This window comes from Rhinopithecus bieti, unplaced genomic scaffold, assembly GCF_001698545.2.
Source record: "Rhinopithecus bieti isolate Rb0 unplaced genomic scaffold, ASM169854v2 scaffold_2077, whole genome shotgun sequence".
Classification (NCBI taxonomy): domain Eukaryota; kingdom Metazoa; phylum Chordata; class Mammalia; order Primates; family Cercopithecidae; genus Rhinopithecus; species Rhinopithecus bieti.
In genome coordinates this window covers 5231577-5246320 of record NW_016803882.1, presented here as the reverse complement: position 1 = coordinate 5246320, position 14744 = coordinate 5231577, and positions in this window count along the sequence as shown.

Genomic DNA, 14744 nt, shown 5'->3' with positions numbered 1-14744 from the left:
CAGAGATTAATCCATTGTTTTTAAGGTTGCTTAAATGCCCCCAAAACGTGATCACTTGCCCATTAGATCTTTAACAAAGAAGATGTCATAGTATCTGTCCTAGTCTGTTCATGCTGCTATGATAAAATGCCTGAGAGACTGGGTACTGTATATATAATTAAAATGTATTCCTCATAATTCTGGAGGCTAGGAAGTCCAAGATTGCAGCACTGGCAGGTTTGGCATTTAGTGAGCACTAGGTCTCTGCTTCCAAGATGGTGCCTTGTTGCTGAGACTTAGAGGGAACAAAAGCTGCGTCCTCCCATAGCAAAAGGGCAGAAAGGCAAAGAAGGAAGGCTGAGTTCCTTCCAGGCCCTTTTGTTTCAGTCCTTTTACAAGGCACTAATCCATTCATGAGGGCTCTGCCCTTATAAGTTTATCACTTCCCAAAAGACCTCACCTCTGAAAACCACCACAATGGGGACTGAGTTGCAACATGAATTTTGGAGAGGACACATTCAAACCATAGTGCCATCCCACAAACATGCATGCACATGCATGCACACACACAAATACACACACACACACACATACATACAGTGCACAAAGTTTTCTAAACAGCTTGAATGGCTTTCTAAGTGACTAAGGAAAGTGTAGGCATTCCCTAGGTTTTTTTTAATAGACTTTTATCTCTAGAGCAGTTTTAATTTCACAGCAAAATTGAGCAGAATGTACAGAGATCTTTTTACCTACCCCTGCCAGCACACATGCATAGCCTCCCCAACTATTAATATCCTCTGCCAGATTGGTACAGTTGATACAACTGCTGAAACTACACAGATATATGCATATCATTCAAAGTCTATAGTTTATACCTTAGTCTGTTTGGGCTACTATAAAAGCATATCACAGACTGGGTAGGTTACAGACAACAGAAATGTATTTCTCAGAGTTCTGAAGGCTGAAAAGTCCAAGATAAAGCCATTGACAGAGTTTACATCCAGGTTCACTCACTATTGCAAATATGATGGATTTGGACAGCTTTATGAAGACATATGTTCTCTATTGTAGTGTGATAGAGACTAGTTGCCCCCAAAATCCTCTGCGTGCTTCTTACTCATCTCCACTTCCTGTGTAATCCCTGGCAACCACTGATCTTTTTACTGCCTCCATAGTTTTGCCTTTTCCGGGTCATATAATTGAAATTACACAGTATGTAGTAGCCTTTTCCAACTAGCATATCACTTAGTAATATGCATTTAAGTTTGTTCCATGTTTTTTCACGACTTGATAGCTCATTTACTTTTAGCACTAAATAATATTCCACTGTCTGGATATTCCACAGTGTATCCATTTATCTACTGAAAGGCATCTTGGTTTCTTCCAAGTTCTGGCATTTATGAATAAAGGTGCTATAAACATCCATGTGCAGGTTTTGTGTGGAAAACTCCTTTGAGTAAATACCAAAGTGTGTGATAGCTGGATCCTATGGTAAGAATACATTTACTTTGTAAGAAACCACCAAACAATCTAACAGAGTGGCTGTACCATTTTGCATTTCTACCAACAATGAATGAACGTTCCTATTGCTCCACATCCTCACAAGCATTTGGAGTTGCCAGTGTTCTGGATTTTGGCCATTCTAATAGATGTGTGGTGCTATCTCATTGTTGTTTTAATTTGTATTTCCCTGGTGACATACGATGTAGAGCATCTTTTCATATGCTTATTTGCTATTTGTATATCTTCTTTGATGAAATATTTGTTAAGATCTTTGGCCCATATGATCGATTGTAGATCCTTCTTTTTATAATGATATATGCATTCAATGCTAATGATTCCACTCTAAGCACTGATTACTCAGTATCTCACAAATTTTGATAAGTTGTATTTTGATTTTCATTTAGATCAATTTTTTCTCTTGAAATTTCTTCTTTAACCCATATGTTATTTGGAAGTGTGTTGTTTCATTTCCAAGTGCTTGAGGATTTTTCAGCTATCTTTCTATTGGTGATTTCTAGTTTAATTTCATTGTGGCCCGAATGCAGACATTGTATGATTAATATTTTTTAAATTCGTTAAGGTATGTTTTATGGCCCCAAATATCATCTATCTTGGTGAATGTTCCATATACAATTGAGAAGAATGTGTATTCTGCTGTTGTAGAATAAAGTAGTCTATAGATGTTTGTTATATCCAGCTGACTGATGGTGTTTTTCAGTTCAACTATGTCCTTACTAATATTCTACCTGCTGGATCTGTCCATTTCCGATAGTTGAATGTTCATGTCTCCAACTATAATAATGGGTTCATCTATTTCTCCTTGAAGTTCTATCAGTTTTTGCTTCATATATTTTGCTGCTTTCTTATTAGGCATATACATGTTAAGGATTGTTGTATCTACCTGAATAACTTACCCCTTTATCTTTATGTAATGTCCCTCTTGCTTGCTGATAAATTTGCTTGCCCTAAAGTCTGCTTTTTCTGAAACTAATGTAGTATTACCACGTTCTTTTCATTAATGTTAGTATGGTATATCCTTCTTCATGCCTTTACTTTTAAACTGAATGTCTCTTTATATTTAAAGGGCATCTATTGTAGAAAACATACACTTGTATATTGCTTTTGATCCACTCTAACAATATCTGTCTTTAAATTGGTGCATTTAGACTATTGATATTCAAGGTAACCATTGGTATAGTAGAATTAATATCTACCATATTTGTTATCGTTTTCCATTTGCTGACCTTGTTCTTTGTTTTTATTTTGTGTTTCACTCTTTTCTGCTTTTTGTGTTTTAATTGAGCAATACATATGGTTCCACTTTCTTTTACTTCTCAGCATATTATTTGAATCTCTTTTTTTTCACTTTTTGTGTATGTGTGGTTGCCCTCGTGCTTGCAATATACATTTACAACTAATCCAAGTTCATGTTAAAATAAAATATACTACTTTGTGGGTAGAGTACCTTATAGTAGTAAAATAACCTTAATTCCTCTTTCCCATCCCTTGTATTATTGTCGTCATTCATTTTACTTATACATAAGCATACATAAGTATACATACATAATAAAATGCATTGCCACTATTAGTATATTGAACACACCATTTTCTGCTAGATTATTTAAAAATAAAAAAGGCTTTTTTTGTGTTTTGTTTTGTTTTGCTTTTTTTACCTTCATTCATTCTTTCTGCAATGCTCTGAGTTTCTAATCTATATCATTTTCCTTCTCTCTAAATAACCTCGCTTTATTAACATTTCTTGCAAGCCACCTCTACTGGCAACAAATTCCTTCAACTTTTGTTGTATTATGAAAGTCTTAATTTCTCCTCCACTTTTCAAGGATAATTTCACAGGGCACAGAATTCTAGGTTATTAGGTTTTACGTTTTTATCTTAACACTTTAAATATTTCACTCCACTCTCTTCTTGCTTGCATGATTTCTGAAGAGAGGTCAGTAGTTTTTATCCTTGCTCCTCTGTGAGTAAGGTGTTTTCCTCTTTGGCCTCTTGCAGGATTTTGACTCTATCTTTGATTTTCTGTAATTCAAAAATAATGCCTAGGTGTCATTTTTCCGGCCTTTACCCTGCTTGGTGTTTTCTGTGCCTCCTGGGTTTTTGGTTTGGTGTCTCACATTAATTTAGGAGAATTCTCAGTCATTATTATTTCAAATATTTATTCTGCTCTTTCTTCTCTTTCTTCTTTCCCTTATTGTCATTACATGCATGGTACTCTTTCTGTAGTTGTCCCACAACTCTTGGATATTCTGTTCTATTGTGGGATGTTTTGTTTTCAATTTTTTCTCTTTGATTTTCAGTTTTGGAGGTTTCTATCAAGATATTCTCAAGATCAAAGGGTCTCAGCTCAGTTATGGCCAGTCTATTCATATGACCTTCAAAGGCATTCTTCATTTATGTTACACTGTTTTTGTTATCTGGCTTTTCTTTTTCAGTTTTTTGTTAAGATTCACATGTCTTTGCTTACATTGTCTATCTGTTCTATTTTGTCCATTAGAACCCTAAGCATATTAATTATAGTCATTTAAATTCCCAGTCTGATAATTCCAACATTCCTACCATATCTGAGTCTGTTTTTGATGCTTGTTCTGTCTCTGCAAACTGAATCTTTTGCCTCTTAGTAGGACTTACAATTTTTTCTTGATAGCTAGATACGATGTGCTGGATAAAAGAAACTGCTGTAAATAGGCCGTTAGTAATGTGGTAGTAGGTTATACAGGAGGAGGGTGTTCTATTGTTTTATGTTAGGTCTCATGATTTTCGTGAGCCTGGCCCTCTGTGTTATGAACTTCACACATGCTCATCATCCCCTTAGATGAGACAAGATAGCTAACACAGGCCGGAGTTTGGTATTTCCCATCTCCCTATGGAAGGCTGAAGGGGCTAGTGTGGAACAGTTACCTGTTCCACATGGAAAGCAAGAGCCAGATAGAAGGTGGTATTTCATGTCCCCAAGTCAGTTCAGCTCTGATAAAACCCCAGGATGTTAGGCTCTGGTAAAACAGTTTCTCCTGATGGCAGACCTTGCTAAGAAAAACAGAATATTCTGGCATATTTCAATATGGTTCCTTTCCCCCTTCCATGAAGAAAGCATGAAAAGACTCTTCTCCAGTATTCACTGTGAGAACCTGGTGAGCTGCTCAAGGTAAAACTCACAAGTGTTTGGGACTTCCCTATGACTAAGTTTCCCTGGAGTTTTTAACTCTCGGAGTGGTCCACGCTGAGTCTCTAGCAATTTGTCAATTACAGTTCAGGATGTTCTACCCTGGCCCTGGTTCCCAAGGAGGTTGCTGCTCATGGGTTTCTGTTCTAACAAAGAGTCCTTCTCAGTATCTGCCTGTCTCCTTCATGTTAAGGCAGCAGTTTCCATGTGATCTCACTTCTATGCTTTATCTAAGAAAATATGTTGATGTTGATGTTTGTTTAGATTTTTACTGTTACGAGGGAGTAGTGACTTCTAACTTCTTATATCCCATTTTTAAAACCTGAGTAACTCTCCCAATATATTTTTTTAAAAAAAGTAGTAATGACAACTAAAAACTAAAATTTACTACTGTGACTTATTGTGTACTGAATATTTTACCGTCATTAGCCTCTTTGATCCTCACATCAATTATAGGAGTGAGGAACTATTTTATAAAACTGATTTTTCTGGTGAGAACTAAGGTTTAGAGAAAGTTAAGTCATTTTTACAAGGTTCCATAGCTGTGAAATGGCAGAAGTGTGAGTCATGTGAAACCACAGCTCAAGTTCTTTACCACCACTCTAACAGCCTCCCACTCTCATTTAATTATGCTGTTTACCAGAGCCACAATGTACAGTTGCACGGGTTGTACACTGCACAACTCTAGGGAGCATCATTTGCTTTGTGAATGATACTCCCAAAAGCTGGGCAGCATGTAGCCTGTACAACCTTATGTGGAACCTACATGATCATCTGGGGTGTTTCTCTTCATCATCTCTCACCAGTTCTGCCCACCATTTTCATAGAGTGTTTTCCAACTACTCTATAGCATACTATTTTCTTCTTTCAAGGCATAAATTGATATAGAAACAATAAGATGTAGTCTAGTTGGGAATCACAAAACTAACCTGTGAATTCTGAGCTCTTGGTCAGCAGAGATTCTCTAATAATTTTTAGTAGCCTCCCAAGCACACAACGCAGTACTGGGTACAAAACAAGTGCTTAATAAATGCAAATTAACTGTAATATTCTAGGGTAATTATTGTAAATCACAAAAAGGGATTTTTAGGAAGACATTACAAAATATTTTATAAAAGGTGTTAAACAAATTTGAATGATAAATTGAAACGCAATATAGTAGGGGGCTGTTCTGCAAATGTGCAAGGGCAGCTACCTAGCATCTATGTTGATGAAAATTTAAACTAAAGTTCATTTGCTCCAAGTCTATAGAGAAGCAGAAATGAAATGATTTGCACTTGTATGAATATTCAATTTTGCGATCTCTTGGCCCAACCATCATGCAAATTACTGACAGTTTTAGAAATGATTTAAGAGTATGATTATCAAAATTCCTAGAATAAATCTAATACAGTGATAAGAATAAAAATAAGATTGTAAATTCTGCATGCTGTTTTCACATAGTTGCTTTCTATTTGCAGACTTCTGCCCAATGCTAAGTATCTATGAATGTGATCACCCATATATGGGTGGCAAAAATTAAAATTCAGAGAGGGGCAATTTAAGATGAATGATAAAGCAGAGGGAAGCACTGTAATTCAATTTTGTTTGTCAACCTTCATCAGATTAAAAAAAAACAAAAAGGAAATGAGAAAATGTTACATATCTGGGTTCTTCAGTTTTCTGTTAGCTCAGTAGCCTATGCTGATGTGGTTTTAAGTGGAACAGAGTACACAAAGTGGATAAAAACTATCGTGTAGAAGTGAAAAATAAATTATTTGTTGCACATACCACAGTACATGTATGTACACAGACGCCAACACACACTCATACTCACATGCAAACTTATTAAAACAAAAGAGTAGTTAAGACTTCTTGATCAACAAAAACAGCCGTCCAACTACTACTGACTTCATTTAAGAAAATAAATGGATGTGTAGCTGTGTATTTATCTCCAGGACCTGAACAGACATTTCAGACATTCTATGCCATGCTAGACACCAAGAAGGGAAGGGAGAAGGGAGACAGAAAACCTGGCTGGGACTCCACCGGATTTGTTTTCCTGTGGCACACCAAAGTCATGAAGGAGCTGTGTGGCAGTTTTGTCCTTTCTAGGAGCAGGTGAGTGTGCAAGGCCTGCTCTGTTTCTTCAGCTTCATAACTTCCCTGTTGCTCAGAGCATCAAAGCTGCTAATGGAGGAAAGCAACATTTCCTTGAATTAGCATGAATCATTTCATTGAAAATAGTGTAACTACCAGTAATTTTCAGATCAATTTACATGATATTCCACTAATTTTATGCAACTCTTCATTTCTCCTCCACTTGACTGCACTAATAACATGGGCCCTTACAATTAAAAGCTTTCATCTTCTCAGAGCTCACATTTCCAATGGTTATATATTGAGATGTGTCCTATCGAGTGAAATCCTCAACCACTGTCTTGCCTCAGCTAAGATTCTCTCATTTTGAATCTTCACCTCAGAGCAGGCATAAGGAACGGATGGAAATAAACCCAGGCTCTTGTCACCATCCCATTTTTACCTCCAGGTTCTTCACATAATCAGCATTTCTTCCCCAAACCTCTGCCCCAACCCTGTGATACACGCAGGAAATATGATGGCTAATACTGTTGAATTCTAAATAAAGAAAACTTTATTTTCTTTATTTTCGTTTTGAAACAGCAGTGAAAAACCAAGAGCCAGCCAATGCAGCAGCGGCAAACATCTATTTTACTGCTTATTATCATTTATGTATTTAATAGACATTAAAGATATTGTGATGATTGATATTAAGTGTCAACTTGATTGGATTGAAGGATGCAATGTATTGTTTCTGGGTGTGTCTGTGAGGGTGTTGCCAGAGGAGATTAACATTTGGGTCAGTGGACTGGGAGAGGCAGACCTACCCTCAATCTGGGTGGGCACCATCCAATTGGCTGTCAACAGGGCTAGGAAAAGCAGGCAGACAAAGGTGGAATGAGCCGACTTGCTAAGTCTTCTGGCCTTCATCTTTTCTCCGTGCTGGATACTTCCTGCCCTCAAACATCAGACTCCAAATTCTTCAGCTTTTGGACTCTGGGACTTACACTAGTGGCTTGCCAGGGGATCTCAGGCCTTTGGCCACAGACAGAAGGCTGAACTGCCAGCTTCCCTACTTTTGAGGTTTTGGGACTCTGGCTACTACTGGTTTTCTTGCTCCTCAGCTTGAAGATGGTCTATCATGGGACTTCACCTTGTGATCATCTGAGTCAATTCTGTGTAATAAATTCCCTTTTTGTATACATAGCTCCCATTAGGTCCATCCCTCTGGAGAACCCTGACTAATGCAGATATTTTACTGGATTCCATGCTAACTTCTGAGAATGGAGAGATAAAAGACAGTGGGTTCTCTCTCATTAACAGATCATGTAAAAGAGATACAATCCATGATCAAGATTAACACAAGACGTGCTCAGAAAGAGGCAGTGTACTGTGGTCATCAGACAGACAGTCATCACTGATGGAATTCTTACTACTCTGTTCCAATTGTCCTTCCTATTTATTCCTAACCAAAAAAGAGAGAGAAAGAGAGAGATATATAAGGTAGATATTATTCCAGTTTATACATGAGAATGAAAATAAATTTTCTAACGTGGCACATTTAATAAATGCCACAGTAGGATCCAAATATGAAAATGTATTAATCCAACATCATTACTATTTCTATTACTTTGTGCTGTCCTCTAATAAAAACTGCAGGTGATTACTTTTTTCTGTCTATTCTTCACTAGAACACACCATCATGTTCTTTCTGGTTATTTATCAAAGCTTTTCTAGTTAAGTTGATTCTGATTAGGGGCAGGGGAGCATTTATAGGGAGGACAGGCAGAGGAGACGAGAGCTTCAAGAATGAGGTACAGACCCTAAAATGAAGTCCAAGTATCCAGTATTCTTTTCAGTAGGCTCAAGGCCATTTGTTTCACAATAAAAAATACTTACATATTTTTTATGCTGTTCTTGTTCATCTCATTCTTACACTCTTGAAGAAGCATACCAGCTCTCTATTGTTACCACAAAACTCTCCGAAATTCAGTGGCCTAAAATAATAAGCAGTTGCTAGGCTCAAACCTGAGCTGTGGGTCAGTGATTTCCAGTGGGTTCGGTTGGGCTTCCTCCCATGTTTGGAAGTTTGCTGAGGGTCAGCTCGCTTAGGATGCCCTTGTCTAGGATGTTGGGGATGACCTGGTTCTACTCCTTGTGATTCATCCTCCCACAAGCCGACCTGACATATTCTCCTTGCTGCAGGGAGCAGGAGCAGAAGAAGGAATGTGCAAGCACTTTTTCAAGCCCTTGCTTGAGTTGCAACTGTTAACATCCTATTGGCCAAAGCAAGTTACCTGCCATCCTCAGAGTCAACGGGTGGGGAAAGAACCCATCCCTTGATCAAAGGAGCTACAAAGTCAGGTTGTAATGACCATGAATGTAGAGAAGAGAGAAAAATTGGGACAATTAACATAATCGATCTACCACTAGAGCTAAAATGAACTTTCTACCAGAAGGGTACACACATCCTAGGTTTCACGTACTGGTTTAACTGAACAAATATTATTTTTCTGTGCTCAGATGCAGCAGATACAAAAATAAACTAAAGAAAACACTATGGACTCTGTCATTCCACTGATCAGCGTTTAATTGAAATTATCTGCCAAAGTGTTGATTTATTATCATGGAACCATCATTCTCTGTTCTCTCTTTGTCAAGAAATTAAACCAAAGGCTCAGTACTAAACTTTTGAGATTCTTTAATTACAATGTTTTCTACAGCATAATACAATGTATATAAGAGTAACATTAAAAATATAAATGTTTTATGAATATTTATGTTGAATAATACTTACAATATTTCTTATAATTTGTTATTACTAAATGCCAACTTCTACATTTAATTACATTTTTTTCATTTATTGAAGTATACATTATCCCAATTTTATAAATAAGAACACTGATACCCAAAGCTAAATTTGTTTTGCTTTGTTTTTTGAGACAGAGTCTCACTCTGTTACCCAGGCTGGAGTGCAGGGGTACAATCTCGGCTCACTGCAACCTCTGTCCCCTGGGTTCAAGGGATTCTCCTGCCTCAGCTACTCTCCCGAGTAGCTGGGATTACAGGTACACACCACTGCGTCCAGCTGATTTTTGTAATTTTAGTCGAAATGGGGTTTCACCATGTTGGCCAGGCTGGTCTTGAACTCCTGATCTCACATGATCCACCCACCTCGGCCTCACAAAGTGCTGGGATTACAGGTGTAAGCCACCGTGCCCAACCAACCCAAAGCTAAATCTGAACTCAAAATTGCCTGATTTTCAAAGTAACTTCTCTAGTCAATATGGTTTTTTTGCTTGTTTGTTTTTGTTTGTTTGTTTGTTGTTGTTGTTGTTTGTCTCTTGACGCCACCAGAGTCCCTCAACATTAAAGTTTGGGCAATGTCATCCCTTTTTCTTCATTTTGGCTTTCCCTCTTCTAATCCAACATAACAACTCATAGACTGCTACTAGACAAGTACTATTTTTAATAAGTAGTCCTTGCATTTGATCCAAGAAGGAATCATTAGCCCATACACTTGAGTTCCAAACTTAAGGCATTCTTATTTTTTCACAAAAATAATGTATCTCATCAACCAATCTCTCCTTTACCTGTGCTCCAAACTAAATAATATATATGAGGATTTTATTTTACTTCATACCACTGACCAACCTGTCAAGATCCTTTTTGGATATCTTTTTGCCTGTATTTTTTCTTCCATCAGGAACCATGCTACAGCAAATTCCTCCCTACCTTTCAAGACATTTTACCAGGAATATTGGGATCCATTTTCATAGTATAGACTAGATCTTTTTTTTAAAATAGAAAATCCATTTAAACCTTGGCTAGAAACACTCACTGAGTATTGATAAGTAGCCCAAGTCAAGAAAGTTTCAGTCTATGTATAGAACATTGGGTATTCCTCTATAAAGCAGAAAAAAAAAAAAAAGACAAAGGATGAAAGAAAAGTTCTAATGAATTATCTCTACATAAGTAATTGCATCAGCCAAAAAAAAGTTTTATTTTTTTTAGTACCTTTTTATTCAAAGATATAGGACCCAGCAGTCTGTCACCCTCTTTCAAAATGAATCCACAGGAAAGAGAAGAGTCAAAAGATGTCTCTAGTGGGGTACCAAATTAGCACGTGGAAAAAGCAAACATGTCCTGCTCATTATGAGTTGTTAATGGCCTGTTTACTGCTGAAGCTGTCACAGAAAACAAGAAAGTCTGGTAAGTCAATAATTTATTTCAGACTGTGGAATTAATTAGGAAGACAATTAAATAATTGTGAGAAAGCAAAAATATGTTTGGATGTTTTGTTTCTAAAACTCAGTGGTGTTTTACATAGTATTTGGGTACTGTTTGAGAGAGAAAAAAGAAGTCAGAGGCAGAAAGGGAATAAACTTTCTAAATGTTTTTCCATTACAAGATGTTGATAAACTCCACTTTCTATCAACCCTTGCAAAATAAAAAAAAAAACAAAATGCGAAGTTAATCACTAAGAATATTTAAATGATTTTACATTTCATGTAAGATCTGGTGGGTAAATGTGCTGTGGCCTGAATTTCAGTTTCATTTTGAGATTATGCAATGAATGAGTGAATTAATGAATGATCTTTCATTTTTTAATGAATTCATTCTTATGAATGAATGATTCTTTCATTTTTGCATCTGCCACATAAATATTAACAGTGTATCCAAATGGAAGTAATACTATTATAAGTATATTTTAAAGCAACTGTCTTTATAGACTTCAAATCACTTTATAGACTTTTTTTAAGGAATAAGATTTAAATAGAAATCAAAATCCATAAAACAGCATTTTCAAGCTGGAATTATAACTGTCACATCTTTTCCAATGATAGTATTTCATGCATTAGTATTCACCTACATTAGTAAAGAAAATGTTTGGTGATCCAGTTGCAGGAAATAATTCCTTATAACAAGCAGTGCTGCACAGGTTCGACTTGGTTGTGCACTATACTATTGATAATACAACTCTACTAGGCAAAACTGATAGTTCTTTTCATCATAGATGTTTACCAGTAACCTTGCCTCTCTGTCCTTTACGGTTTCCCAAACTAGGGGGAAAATCATTATCATTTTGAAAATATCCACCAAAACCTTTTTTTTTTTAAGTTGAGTACTTGCAAAGGGAAATAAAATGGTGAATATAGGATGGATCCGGTTTTTTCTCTTGTAAAATCACTACAGAAAAACCTATAGACACAAGAAACAAAATCTTGAAAAACTGCAGTCTTATTCCAGAAAGTTTAATAAGCTATTAATTTCAAATTGTTTTCTTCACTACTAAAAGACTTCTTTATCCTGGCTTCTCACTATTCTATTGCCACCTGCTCTTATGAAGAAGAATAATTCAGAAAAAGAAGTCAACCCTAAAATGAGCCTTACACTGAGATATTATTTGGACACTTTTGTAGATAAAAATGTAAAAATCATCATCACCACCATCATCATTGTCATCTTGGGAGGAAAATCTTAGACCTTCTTATTGGTGCCTGTCTGAAGTTCTGGATCTCCTCATCTGTCACCAACCAAGCCCAAGATCAGACCAAGTCTCCGGTTCATGTTGTAGGCACTCCCAAGAGCAACTCAGGATCTGAAGAGTAGAACACTGAGAAAACAGTCAAGTTACCAGAAGCAAAACTCAATAATGCAAACCCGGCTGGTATTTGTTACCTATTTCTAAAGCACATTGTAGATGAAACTCTCAGGGAGGGAAACCGGAGGTTAAGAAGAAGGAAGGAGCTGTGATGTCTGAATACTTCAGGTTCACACCCTCTGATGGGCAAAATGGTCTTGGGAAGTTGAGAACTGAGCCTACTGCCAGGCAAGAATCCAGAAACCCCAGCTGTGAGGAAGAGGAGGGATGGAGAGGCTTGGAACATACAAGTTTGGAGAGGGTCCCAGGCCCATGGTAAAATTTTAAGGTGGACTTTTGGACGGGTTCTTCTTCTGTAATACATCAAACTATATGTATTTTAGCAATGTATTTACAAAGGCAAATCCTTTCATTTGGCTGAGAGTATTAGATGTTCATAAATTACTTTTGGATTGTTCCTATAATTATCTATCTACATGAGTTGAGGAAACAAATATTTGCTGAAAAGACATCAACAAAGAGACAGAAAGAGACAATCAGGAGCTATTTTCTGGGTTTGTTCTTTATTTGTTCTTTAGATAGCAGGCATCCATGGGGGAGTAAGATGGAAGTGGGAAGTTTTCACAAGGCCAGCTGGCTAGAAAAAGCTTCCTCTAAGCACTAGAAACAACAGGACACTCAAGAGGGACTAACTAAACTGGAAGCCTCCCAACAAAACTACATGGTTTAGAATTTCACTCGCCTGAAGTTGCTGGACTGGTTCATCTCTCAAATTCCCTTTGAAGCTCTGCTTCTATAGTTGTTGAGCCTGGAATCCAGCATGTCCTCAGGCCTGGCCCATCTTTGTAGAATCTGTTTCAATTCAAGCAGAGCTTGTTGCTGTGGTTATCTAAGCCAGGAGCTCTCAAAAATTTGCCAACAGTTGGAGGCTGGTTTGTGACTTAAGCTAGCATGAGTCTTTTCTGGGGAAAGCTAATCATCATTTTAGATTATTTTATTTTCTTCCTTTTATTAATAACCTTTTGTTAAAAAAATGTTAGTGGCAATAACATTTGGATTTTATTCTTATTTTCAAAATCTTACATTTAACAATTACAAAATGGCAGCACTAGTTCTAGTTCTCTTAGCTTTTTTTAAAAATGTATTTTATCTATAAAATTTCAGACTAGGAACCACTTTCTAGGGAGAGTATTGTGATTCTTCAGATGCATAAAGGAAGCAGAGGTTTTTCATTCATACGCTCACCTAATAAATATTTATGAGCACCTACTAAGTGCCAGGCACTGTTCTAGACATTGAAGATCCATCAGTTACCAGAATATCCAATTAAAATCCCTACTGTCATTGAGCTTATCTTCTCATTGGGAAGAAACAGATAAATAATAAACATAAAAAATAAGTAATTAGGCTATGTATTACAGGTATACAGGTCTTGGACAAGAGGCAATAGTATCTGAATTCAATTCATTTCAAAACCAGCATCTTCCTATGCCAGATCATGGATTCTTGGCTAACTTGATTTAGTGATGGTTAAGGCAAAGTTCAGTTCTTCAAGATACTCAGTTTATAATACAGATGACAAAACAGGACACTATTTTCCTTCCTAGATTATGGGTTCTTGGATAAACAAACTCAATAATTTCCATGAGACAGCTACATCCTAGTTGTCAAACCTGCTGAAACATACTTGTTTTGCGGTCTCTGTACTTATGGCATCCATATTTTCTTTTTTTCTTTTCTCCTATGATAAGCTTAGCTCAGAGCTTTGTTCTCTCATCCCACAATTCAAGTAGCTGACTTACGATGAATAGTGTGGCGTGGCCTGAGCATTGAGAAAGGATGTGCCTGACAGTGTACACATCACCAAGCTGTGTTGTGGACACCATCAAGCTGCTCCGGTTAGCCCAAGAGTATGAGCATTTTTCAAAGCTTTGCTCTGCAGTGCTCTGAGTAAACAGATTAAGAACCCAGTTCAAAGACAAAATAAAGAGCGTTTAGAAAATAAATGAACTCTCCTTGGATCAGGTTCTGTGACTATGTCAAGTTTTATCAGGTACATAAATGGTTATGTTTTCCCCCCAAATTGCTGCACAGGTGGAAGATCACAGAGTGATGATGCAAATGAGCTGGCAGTTTAGAACAAATTAAAAAACAGTGTCAGATATTAACATGCAAAATGCCAATACTGCATATGTACGACAATGAGTGGAATATTGAATAGGATTTTTATTTTCATTTGACTGTCAGCTTATGTCAGTGGGCATTTCACAAGCTGGGAGAGGGGGGAGAAAATGAGGAGATGCCATTCCAATTGTTGAGCCCATAAGACCCGTCAGGTTCCTGCTTCCAGTGAAAGCAGATTATAGGTTAGAAAGAGAAGTGGCACAACTGAAGGAGACCTTAACAAATGGAACTGGGAGA